Below are 9,762 nucleotides of genomic sequence, written 5' to 3' on the forward strand. Positions count from 1 at the left end.
AAACTAGGGATGATAATAGCACCTTTTTCACATAGTAGTTGTAAAGATCAAATGAGTTAATATTTACAAAACTCTTAGTACAGTGCCTATAACATACTAAGCATATAGTAAATGATTATTTCCTCTACTCCCACTTAACTTAGAGTCAATGAAATTTTAAAAAATATATATTTTGATAGTTATGTTTAAATATACTTGATTTCCCTTTAATCGTATGGGTTTTATTTTATCTTATGTAAAAACATTATTCTTAGAAGCCATAGACTTCACCAGCCTGCCAGAAGAGTTCACTACACACACACACACACACACACACACACACCCCACACACATGCACACACACACGCACCTGCACACACGCATGCACACACACTGTCCTAAAGTCTCTCATAGTACCTGGCACATAGTAGGTGCTAACTAAATGTTTATTGAGCTATTGCTTAGGGAGCTGAAGCTAAATTAGCTTACATAGCATGTTCACGATATAAAAGCTATTAAGAGTAAGAGACTAGATTACATCTTGAGTCTCTAATCTCTTTCTTCTCTCTTCATTCTAATAAACTGTCACCATGCCTAAGAATGTAGAAACTAGCAATCATATAGACAGATAAATGCACTATATAGTTTCAAGCCTTAACACACATGCCTTAACTTTTATGAGGACAGTGATGAACTGTTACAGTGATACTTTTTTGGCAGGTGATGACTCAACTCAATACCATTTTGTACACCTTACTTATCCTCTCCTAAAGCTTTGGTCCTATTCCTCACTGAGGCGTGGGAAGTGCCACTGAGATTACAATGGCCTTTGCAGTGGAATGGAAGTTCTGGAAAGTTCTACAAAATTGGAAAGGAAGAGTGATAAATACCATATCTATAGCTGCTTTAGAAGTGATATCACTAGAAGCAGAATTAGAAGGAATCATTGGATTAAATTGAAATCATTCATTCATGTATTTTTTTAACAACCACAATGATTATCTGCCAAAGAACAGAAAAGAGGTCATGAGCATCGGTGAACAAGAACACATTATGTGAAATCATATATCCTTTAGGTATGGAAATAAATATACAGAAGTAAGTTCCATAAAGAAAGGAGCTTAATTGTTGACAAGATTATCAACAACCAAAAATACTATTTTTTCTGTTTCAGCACCACAGATGATTCATCTCATATTTCCCAAAGATTGTGTAGAAAAAAAAAATCTCATGTGGTGAAAATGACTTGACATCCTCTTAAAGGTGGCATTTGAAGGAGTCCTTCAAATATGATAAGGCATTCTGTTAAATATATATCTGTAATGTGCAAGTTAAAGAGCCCAGTAAACTGGGGGATGGAAGCTAAAGAATGCTTAAGAATGTCTGTAAGTTCATCAAGACCTAAGGTAAAGTAATAAGAGCTAAGCTTTTATGTCAGTAGTAGTTAAAATGAAAATTTCATTTCAATATAATCCTCAGCAGGAAAGAATTTTGCATCCTGAAGGAATCTAATTTCAGATTTAAATTAATAAAAGCATCAAAGTAACAAGTTGGTTTCAAGATACTGATAACCAGCCAGGGGTCAGTAATAAATCCCTATACATTTTGTAAGAATTTGTGTTGTTTAATATTTTTACTTCACATTTCCCAGAAAAACTTCTGCAGAAAACTTGGGATTAAATTTACTTAGAAATAAGTCCCCTATACCTCTAGGATTTATGTGTTTGATTGATCCAGTACTTAAGTAGATCTGTGATCCCATCTTTGTTGGTATTCTCATCAACAATGTAGATCACCATGGAATCCTGGTTTTGCAACTTATGGGGCTCCAATCTATTTCTTCCCATAAATCCACCAAAGTTATGCATTGTTTTATAGATCTCTTGACCTTGTATCGTAGATTCAGTCTAATCACATATTTTTTTACTTTGTGACTGGCTCCCCTCCTTTTCCAGTCATACATCTCACTGATTTTATTTTTCACATTGCTTTTCTTTTGCCATTATTTATTGGAAATACATTGCAGAGTATTTAAACTTCCTATGTATTTTTCCCTTGCCTTTCAGATGATCTACAAATTTTATATTCTATGACAGAGTGAAATAACATCACCATAGACATTAAACATAGACACCATAGACAGACTATTTGAGCGTAAAGCTTGATTTAATTGAGTGGATTAATGAATGAATAAAAATCATTTATTAAGCTCTTATTATGTTCGAGGCACCATTCTAAGTACAAGGGTTACATATTCAAAAGAAAGACAGTCACTGAACTCAAGGAACCTACATTTAATAGGACAGGGGTGGGGAATCTGCATCATCGAGGCCATGTGTCCCTCTAGGTCCTCAAATGTGGCTCTTTGACTGAATCCAAACTTCACAGAACAAATCCCCTTAAGGATACCCTTTAAGGAAGTTTGAATTCAGTAAAGAAAAAAGACATACTTGAGGACCTAGAAGGCCATATGTGTCCTTGAAGCTGCAGGTTCCCCTCCCCACGACTAGATAATACATTGAGTTAAATAGTGATTAAAGAAGAGTGTTTTCATCTGCTGAGTAATAGGGATAGTGAGGAGAGCCATAGGACAGTCAGGTAGCATGCTCTATTCAAAAATTTTGATTTAATTACTGTCCTTAGAGCCAAAGATGAAAAGGGGTGATGGGGGTGGGAAGGGGAGAAAAGGAGAGAATGAACATGCTGTCATATCAGGAAAATGGTCCAGGAGAAGCATATGGGCAAGTCTGGAGTCAGCTATATATAATAGGCTTTGTGGAGACTCACCAATGAGAATAGTACAACTCCAAGAAGGGTTGTAGCTGGACACCTTAAGGGCAAGGACTCTGTAGATCCTGTTTGAAGGGTGCAGCTGTAGCAGAATCATATGGTAGGAAGATCACCAGGTGTTTAGAGCTGGATATGTGAACACTCACCTAATAGGACAGCTGGAACCTAGCATGGAAATGGCTTAGCTCCTCCAGCACATCTCTGGAGATCTGTGTGGTGATAATGGAATTAAAAATCTCTCTCACCCATTCAATAGGCCTCAGGTGGAGCAAGTTAAAGGAAACTTGATTAGGAGAGACTTGATTGTAGGCAGGCCTACACCCTTTCACTAACTAGGGGTGGGGCCCCAGGCCCACACCTTGTTGCTAATTAGGTCACTAGAGGTGTGAAGCCCTTGGGGCCCTAAAAAGAGTATATATGCCCAGTAGGTAGCCATAGAACTCAGAATCTGCAGAGAGCTGCAGAAGTCAGAATTCAGTCCAAGGGGAAGGAGCAGGAACTCTGAGTCAACAGAGAACTGAGAGACAGTACAGAGCAGAGAGTGGAAACCAGGTTGCTTCAGATCAGAGAACTGAGGCCGGAGAGAACACAGGCAAGCAGACAGTTGGGATTCATCAATGAATGTTTACAGGAAGGCCCTAGCAGAAGGGGAAGTTACAGGATGACTTGGTTCCTTGCTATAATACTATGTTATAATTTCCTTGTTGCTACATTGAGGTAGGCTTACTGGTTTGGGAATATTATTACCACTATATCAAATTGGAGTTATTGGTCTTGGGATTTGATCCTCTGGTGTCTAAATAAGTGTTATACTTCCCTTGCTTTCTACCTAGAGAGTTTTTCATACTTTGTGATTCTGAACCATACAGGCATGTTCATGGTCATTTTCAAGGTGCTGAATCTTGCCTTACTGATAAAGTCTGCTTTGGATGATATAACAGAAATAACAGCATTCATGGCACCAGAGTAGCATGACACAAAGATGGAGAAAGAATCAAGCTTTTCTTTCAGATTTCAATGTAAGTCTGGAAATGTAGTCTATCCTACCATCTTTCTATGCAAATCTTGGCTTAGCTCATCGGATATTTGCATATCCATCTAAAACAAATGTACTGGTGGACCAGATCTATGGGTTATCCAACCAGTCTACATATCAGAGGGGGATAACAAGGATTCTTCATCCGCTCACTTTTTGCCTCTGTGTGAAGTTAGGCAGAATCCTTTTGAGTGATGGTGAATCTTATTTTTTAAAGAAACTTTGTAGTATTCTGGGACATCATGCAATCTACACAATGTTGTGTTCAAACAGGAGACTTTAAGGGACTTTATCATATTTAGGGAGCCTCTCTTCCACTTGAATTTTGTGCTGAACATCTTCTATGAGATTAACGAAAACTTTTTTATATCTCTCTCATTTAAGATTTGTTTGATATAAATCATCCAATAAATATCAATGGTATTAATTAACACTGAAGAAAAATGTCTGCTGTTAAATCTTTCCTGGAATCTTTTATGAGTTTCCACATGCACAGGAGATACCATGTTGGTGCAATGTACTTAAGGTTGCATTTCACTCTACCAAATCAAATGTTATTTACAGCGATTATTTATAGGGAACAAACAATAAGGAGAAGTTTCTTCACATTTCATCAAACTGTGTGTCAGTGAAGAGGTATTGTATAAAATTTCTTTTGTGAAAGATTGATCTTCTGTTCTCATATTAAGGACACTCTGATTATTTTTGCTATTCTATTAAAGATTTAATAAAAGGGATATATGCTATATTTGTTAGTAATAATGGTTTATTTTTTTTAACAAACATTTTTTCTTCTTCCAGTGCCTCTCCACTAGAAAAAAAAAACAGAAAATGCTTGTAACAAATATGCATACTCAAGCAAAACAAAATTCCCATGTTGGCCATGTCCAAAACTGTGAGTTTTATTATCTGTATTTAATCTTTTACATCCCTTCAGGGGGTGAGGAGAATTTTTCATCACTGGGATTCTAGAATCATGCTTGGTCAATGCATTGACCAGAATTTTTAAATCTTTAAAATGCAACCTTTTACGGTCTCTCGAATGCCATCTTTGGGAGATCATATAGTTTGTTTTAACAATATTGTTATAGTATAAACTGTTCTGATTCTGGTCCTTTCATTCTGTGTTAGTTTGTATAATTTTCTTCAGTTTTCTCTACTACTATCTCCTTTCTAGTTTCTTATGTCACAAATTTATCCCATTACATTCACATCACAATTTATTGTCATTCACCAATTGATGACCACTCTTTTACCCAAACTTTTGGTAGCATCATTGATTAAAACCTCAACACTTTTAATTATCATCATCATTATAATTATTATAGCTAACATTCATATAGCACTTACTATGTGCTAGGTGTTCTGCTAAGGGCTTTACAGTTATTATCTTATTTGATCTTCACAAGAACCCTGTAACATAGGTGTCATTATTTCCATTTTGTGGATAAGGAAATCAAAGCAAACAGTGGTTATATGGTTTTCCCAGGGTCACATAGGTAATAAGAGTCTGAGGCCAGATTTAAATCTTACTCTAAATACACCTGTAAACATTCCCCCAATCTTTCAAGTTTTAATTCAAAGTCCACCTTCTCCATGAGACCTTCTTTTATCGTCCCCAGAGGAAGTGATCTCTCATTCATTTGAGTAGCATTTTGTTCTTCTCTTGTGGCACATGTCATATAATACCTTGTATTAAAGTCATCTAATGCACATAATACCTTCTCTATTAGACTGTAGTCTCCTTGAAGGCAAAGACCTTGTTTCTTCCTCTTTGTGTCTTCTCATTCAATATATATCTGGTTCCATTGTCACAAAGAGAAGGCCAGTATAACTGATCCCACTGGTCTCCCACTGGCTATTCAACTTCTTATGTTTTTCTTTTTCTTCAACAGTATAAAAAGAACCTCATTTAAATTGACTAGATGATATCAGGTGCTCTCTGATGAAAAGATTAGATATCACAACTATGTGAAATCTAAGATACTTGCTCTTAATCTGGGCATCTGTAAACTATTTTTTCCATAAATAACTACATAGAATACATATATAAATTTTGATGATTATTTCAAGATAAATGATTTTTTTTACAACCCAATGTATTTTATTTGATGCATTTAAAACTGTTATTCTGAGAAGGGGTCCATAGGTCTTACCAGGCTTCCAAAGGGGTCCATGACATAAAGAACCATTGGTTTAATAAGGCTATTCATTTGTTAATAAATGATGCTAAATTATATTTCACTAACTAGGTATAGGGAAGGAATTCTGTTTTTAGTGAGAGACCTTTGCATATCTGTCTATATAGTCAATGTCACTTATAATTAGGGAAATCAATCTGTTTTCAGCTTTATTTAACATTGTATTGATATCATACTTCCTCTCTGCCTGCCATTATACAGCATAAGGACAATGGCCTGATATGGATGAGGGTAGGTAACTGATGGAGACTGAAGGGATGGAATGAAGATCCCAAAAGTCTGAGCAGTGATGCTCTTAGGGAGAACTCTCCAAAGTTTGCCCTGCAACTTGCAAAAGGAAGCTATCCCTGAAAGGTGAAGAGTCAGTACCTTTTCTTCACCTTTCCTGAGACTCTTCAAGAGAAAAAGCCAAGATTTGATTCCAAGCGATGTCAGAGAAATAGTAGGAGGCAGTAGAGAGAGATGCCTGTCTCCAACCCCATTCTACTTCAAACAGCAGGCAAGGAACAAAGAAAAGACATATGAGGGCCACAAGGAGAGGATTGCTTATATATAGAATGAGAGTTCATTTAGTTCTATTCTATTTTACCTTTCCCCAAAGATTTTGTACAATATTTCCTGTGTATATTTTATACATATTTGTTGAGAGCAGAGATTGTTTTTGCTTTCTCGATATTCCCAGCACTTTTTAAAATTAATTAATTTTTGGTTTTCAATATTCACTTTCATAAGATTTTTTTTTTGAGGACTGAGCTCACTTCACCCAGGGATATATTTCATACATTAAAAATACAAAATTGACTTCAGATGACCTGGAGAAGCACACAAGTCACACTCATGGTGTAGAAACCTTGTGCCCACCCACTGCTGGAAGCTTGCCAGGTGAGGAACGGACAGATGGACGGACAAAAGGTAGTCTGGCGGTCAACGATGGCTGAAGAATCTCTGTGGAAGGTTGTACTTGAACGTCTTCATCCGACTGGGACCCCTGAGCAATCAGAGACACATTTTCTCCTGGGGAAATTCCTTGGGCCCTTCCACCCTGGTGTCGTGGCTCTCCGTCTCCAGGTAGCCATCGAGCATGACGCACAAGCGCTGCAGCTGATTGGTCAGGAGCTGGTGGCCAGGCTTGGGGCCATAAAGCTCCCGGTAGCACACGCTGACCTCTCTCTCCATGGCCCGGATGTTATCATCATCGCTGCTGGTCTTCTCTCCTTTCCAGTTCAGAAAAAGTTGGAAAATGGGTGGGATGGAGGAATAGCCTGGGTTCAGCACCACAGCTGCCTGAAGCTTGACTGTCCCTCTCTCCATGAGCGCCAGGTGTCCTCTGTCAGCCCAGCCTCCACAATGTCCCGGGTGTAAGGCAAATCCAGGTAGTCCTCATAGGCGACTGCCACCCACTTCACAAGGCGGGACACGATTTTTGTAGGGAAAAGGTGCTGGCACTCACTGGTGACTGGCACAACGCCATGTTCTAATGAAGCAAACTGTTTGGTGAGAGCCAAGTGGGCCTGCAGCTGTGTCCTCAGCAGTTTCATGGTGGTTTCCATGTGACTGGCGTTCAGTGAGTTGTCCGCAGTCACTGTGTGCTGTCGCTGCTCTTTGGGGAAGTGCAGGCCCCCCAACTTCTGCACCCAGTTCAAGCACATAGTCGCTCAGGGTCAAGATGCCGACTTTATCAAACTGGTACTGGTTGGCTGGGTTGGGTGTCTTCTTGCTGTGATCCCCAGGATACAGGCAGCTTAAGATCATGTCAGGAGATAGCAGGTCACCCGCACTTACTGGAGTGATGATCTCAGTTGCGGTGCTTACTCTGGCCATCACAGTCATGATGTTCATGAGATAGTAAAACTTCAGATAGTGTACGCTGTCATCTTGGCACTTGAGGTCGAGCGTGACAGTGGGTGTCTCTTAAGCATTTCCTTCCGCTCGTCATCCAGCTGAACCCCCAGGGTGGGGCGTCGCCGTTTTGTGGTCTGCTCCTCCTCAACATCTGAGTCACTCTCGTCATCTTGAAAATTCTCGGGCGGTTTGTACAGAGCCTTGGCTTCTTCCACACTGCCCTCTATGGCCACAGACAATTTTTTTTATTACAGGCCCACTCATAAGCATTGGCCTGCACGAAGAGCACATAGAGGGGCGGGGGAAGGTGTCGGGCTGTCTCGTATTGCTCTTGGGCTTGGTCAAACGGCATAAAGAGGTACTCCTGCACGAGTACCGAGGCTTTCATGATGCCGTTAAGCTGAGGCTGAAGGCTGCTCAGGTATTGCTTTTTGACTTCGACCTCCTTCAAGATTTTCTTTGTTGGCTAGACATTCTTTGTACTTGTCTGCCAACTGTTTCCTCTGCTCAAGCTCCCAGTCAAGACGAGGAAGAGTCTGCTGGTGAGGGTCCTCCATGGTAATCTCACTCTTGCTGATCTCGGGAGGGGCCTCCGGGTAAAACTGTTCCATACTTACCAGCTCAATTTCTTTATGCTTTGTCTTAAACTTGAGGCACTAGGTGATCTCTTTCTGCAGATGCATCACCTCGTACAACAGGTTCTGGAGCTGGAGGTGATAGGCGTCCACCTTCTGCTTAGCCTCATGAGTCTGATCTGGGTGGGCCCTTCTTCAGTCTGATATCAGCCATGCGGTTGAGTTTCTTTACGGTGGTGAAGTGAACACAACTCTGGAACCTCCTCTCTTCTATTTCAGCAGCACTGTCCCTGCTGCCTCTGCTCTTGAGCTCCTGGACTTCAGCCATGAGTAGCTGAAATTCGTGGCAGGTGTACCTGTAGAGGTCACAGTCCTTGTTGGAGTCTCGAATGTCCATCTCGGCCTCCTCGCCGTAGTACTTCATGTCCAGGTCTAACTCGCTCCGATTCTGCTTTCCCTCAGGTTTCTCCGTCGCTTCGGATCACTTTGGGTTTCCCTTTTTGTTTGACTCTGTGGACATGGCTGACTTCTGAGGACCTGCCCGGGGCTCGGAGCGGCTGCTGGGGCTCCTGTGGTCATCCGTGGGGCAGAGGGAAGCAGGACCTCGACGTCCACAGGCCCAGACAGGAACAAGGGAGAAACAGCAGGGCAGCCGCCTCTGATGCCACCACCACAGACCAAACGAGAGCCCAGTACCAGCAATTTTTTTTGAGATTTTTTTATTTTTGGTTGACAATACTCAGTTCCACATAATTTTGAGTTCCAGAATTTCTTCCCTCCTTCCCCCCCTCCTTCCCCAAGAAGGCATAGAATCTGACATATCTTCTACATATAACTTTGCATTGAACTTATTTACACAATAGTCAAGTTGTAAAGAAGAATTACTACCAATGGAATGAATTATGAGAAAAAAGAAACAAAACCAAAAAAAAAAAAGAAAGAGAAAAAAAAACGGAAAAAAAAGGTGAGCATAAAGTGTGCCTCAATCTGCATTCAGAATCCATAGTTCTTTCTCTGGATGTAGATAGCTCTCTCCATCATGAGTCCTTTGGAGTTGTCTTTCCACCTTGTATTGCTGAGAAAAGCAAAGTCTATCAGGGTTAGTCATCACAGAATCCATATATCTGTGGTTGGGTATAATATTTTGCTGGTTCTGCTCCTCTCGCTCAGCATTATATCATATAGGTTTTTCCAGGTTATTATGAAGTCCTATCATCCCCATTTCTTATAGCACAATAGTATTCCATTACCTTCATATACCACAGCTTGTTCAGCCATTCCCCAATTGATGGGCATCTCTTTGATCTCCAATTCTTTGCAACTACAGAAAGAGCGGCTA

General features: G+C 40.1%; 1 pseudogene; it reads right to left on the minus strand.

Moving 5' to 3' along the window:
- Positions 1 to 6,930: 6,930 nt before the first annotated feature.
- Positions 6,931 to 8,943, minus strand: LOC118852340 (annotated as a pseudogene).
- Between the last annotated feature and the right edge of the window lie 819 nt (positions 8,944 to 9,762).

This window comes from Trichosurus vulpecula, chromosome 5 (assembly GCF_011100635.1).
Source record: "Trichosurus vulpecula isolate mTriVul1 chromosome 5, mTriVul1.pri, whole genome shotgun sequence".
NCBI classification, from domain to species: domain Eukaryota; kingdom Metazoa; phylum Chordata; class Mammalia; order Diprotodontia; family Phalangeridae; genus Trichosurus; species Trichosurus vulpecula.